The following is a 3328-nucleotide window of genomic DNA, read 5'->3' as shown; positions in this document are numbered from 1 at the left end:
ATTACCAAATTAAGCCTCAGGTATTTTTGTTTGTGGTTTAAATTTTCGGGCTGAATTATAAAGAAATGCACAATAACTTCTGGAAGAAAGGCTTACTGCAGGACCAAGCAAGAAGAACAGGCAGTTCAGGCTGAAAAGACCCAAACTCCAGTTTTTTGTGACTTAATGTACATATACGGACTTCCCGGGTAGCACTAGTGGTAGGTAACGGACCTGCCTATCGATGCAGGAGATGTAAAGAAATTCCAGTTTGATCCCTGGGTCAGGAAGACCCCCTGGAGAGGGGCCTGGCACTCTACTCCAGTATTCTTGCCTGCAGAATCCCATGGACAAGGAGCCTGGCGGGCTACAGTCCTTGGGATCACAAATAGTCAGACTCGACTGAAGTGACTTAGCATGCACACATGTACATATATTCTAGAAACCTTATAATCTGCAAATCTCAGTAAACAATACCAAATTACAAAAGTCTGATAAACTTAAGGAAATGTTGTAATAAGTAGACAAACTAATTTTTTTCTAATAATTGATATCTAATATTCATTTAATTTCAATGTGGTTTTAGTTTTATTATCCTTTTCTTGAAATATTTCACACTTCAAATATTATTATTTTCATTAAATAAAAAGCTAATAAACTCCCACTTTTTCATGTTTCATTCCACATTACAGCAAAATCCATTTGATTTGTTTGCCCGAATGAAGCTTGTATACAAAGAGCTTTTTGCCTTCTTCAAATTCTCCAACAGCAGATGCATGTAAGCCTCCCATAAAATATAGCTCTTTTAAAATTTAAATTCAAGCAGCTACTTTGCTGGAAGCCAGTGAATTCTGGGCAGGGTCTAAGAAATCTGGATATTATTACTTAACGCAAAATTAATCTCAATTTTTCCACTTGTGAAATGGTAAAAGTCTCTGCGTTGAAGATGTTTACAGAGAATAATGTAATTGTTGTAATCTGTGAGCCATGCTTCCAACTCTTTCAAAGGAAAGTACTAGTCCCTGTGTTCCTTTCATGTTTTTCTACATCAAGAGAATATATACCAAGCAGCTCTATACACGGCTGAACTTACCTGCTTAATAAATGCCCGTCAAAGGCTGTAAGAATTTTAATCAGTTCGAAAATGTCAATATGCTTGTGTTTCTTTAAAGTTGGCACAGCGTTAAAACATAGCCGTATATTTCTTATTTCATAAGTTTAGACTGGTTAAAGAGGCTTGCTTTTTTACAGTCTAGAACAACTCTAGAGAAACCAGGTATGAGTTATATTCACAAAGCAAACAATGCTTTATCTGCTTACTTACAATTGCTGGCTGTTGCCGGGCCGCCTTTCTAAAGCTGCATTAATTCCCAGTTTTGGAGCAGCGCCCTTAGGCTAACCATGTTCAAGTTGGAATACAGTAGGTGGCTCAAAAAAAAAGATGGCTCGGAGAGACTCTCGGCATTCTTGACTGCAGATGGTGACTGCAGCCATGAAATTTTAATTTAAGACATTTGCTCCTTGGAAGAAAAGCTATGACAAATCTAGACAGCCTATTAAAAAGCAGAGACATTACTTTGCCAACAAAATTCCATCTAGTCAAAGCTATGGTTTTTCCAGTAGTCATGTACGGATGTCAGAGTTGGACCATAAAGAAAGCAGAACGTCAAAGAATTGATGCTTTTGAACTGTGGTGTTGGAGAAGACTTTTGAGAGTCCCTTGGACTGCAAGGAGATCCAACCAGTCCTTCCTAAAGGAAATCAACCCTGAATATTCATTGGAAGGACTGATGCTAAAGCTGAAGCTCCAGTACTTTGGCCACCTGATGGGAAGAACCAACTCATTGGAAAAGACCCTGATGCTGGGAAAGATTGAAGGCTAGAGGAGAAGGGGGTGACAGAGATGAAATGGTTGGATGGCATCACTGACTCAGTGGATATGAATCTGAGCAAATTCTGGGAGATAGTGAAGGACAGAGAAGCCTGGCGTGTTGCAGCCCATGACTTAGTGACTAAACAACAGCAAAATCCATTGATTGATTGATTGATTGATCCCATTATTTTCTTAATTGAAGTGTGGTTGATGTATAATATTGTGTTAGTTTCAGGTGTACAGCATAGTGATTTGAGTCTTATTTTTCTTTTGCAGATTATATTCTCTTATAGATTATCACAAGATATTGAGTATAATTCCCTGCTCTATACGGTGAATTCTTGCAGCTTATCTCCTCTATGTGTAGTCATTTGTATCTATCAATCCCATGCCTCTAATATTTCCCTCCCCCTCTCCTTCTCCCCTTTCGTAACCATGAAGTTGTTTTCTTTATCTGTGAGTCTGTTTGTACCCACACTCATTTGTTTCATTCTTCAGACTCCATGCTTACCTGATATCATATAGTATTTTATCTTTCTCTAACTTATTTCACTAAGCCTTATATTCTCCAGGTTCACCCATGTTGCTGGAAATGGCAATCTTTTATCCTTTCATAATGACTTAAGTAAATTCCATTGCATATCTATCTATATCTAGTGTCTGTCTATCTAACTGTCTATTGATACCACACCTGCTTAAGTCAATTGTTGATGGGCACTTGGGTTCCTTCCATGTCTTAGCTATTATAAATAGTGCTGCATATTTATTAATGTTTTATTAATTACACAAATACTTATATATTTTACTGGAGGAGGGCATGGCATTCCACTCCAGTATTTTTGCCTGGAGAATCCCATGAACAAAGGAGCCTGGTGGGCTACAGTCTGTGGGTTCATGCAGAGGTGGACACTACTGAAGTGACTTAGCATGCATGCGTATATATTGTATATTGGGTTTAAAAACACAGTCATGGTGTTGTGGGGTTACCATGGTGCCCTGATGGAACTGAGTGAATATTTGCACAGCATCGGATGTCTCCATGTTGCTCTCTGCCTTGCTCTCCATCCTGCACTGTGAGTCCTCCCTCGAGTGTGTACAATCCAGCTCTCAGCCAAGCTCCCTGTTTTCAGATACGTAGACACGCAAATTCCAGATATCTCATCAGCCCTACACTGAACTCAGCCTCTATCAGCAGAATGGATTGCTGCTCTCTCCTGGGTCTCTATCTCTTTGCACCGGTCTATGGAAAATCCTGGGCCTTATTTTATGTGTTTTCTGCACTCAAGGAATCATACCCTCTGCTTTCTTTTGTAGCCCCTTCATATTTTATTCTGTTCTAAGATTATTTTCTGGGGCAAAAGTGAAAGAGCAGTTGCATCCAATACTGGTATTCCATCGGGAATGGAGAGGAAGCACATTTGCTGTCGAACGTTATGGCTGATATCATGGGTCACTTCAATTCTGGGTTACTGGAAA

This window comes from Giraffa tippelskirchi, chromosome 5, assembly GCF_054371585.1.
Source record: "Giraffa tippelskirchi isolate mGirTip1 chromosome 5, T2T-mGirTip1v1.2.pri, whole genome shotgun sequence".
NCBI classification, from domain to species: Eukaryota; Metazoa; Chordata; class Mammalia; order Artiodactyla; family Giraffidae; genus Giraffa; species Giraffa tippelskirchi.
The sequence above is the reverse complement of the archived record's forward strand: the minus strand, read 5'-3'. Positions refer to the sequence as shown.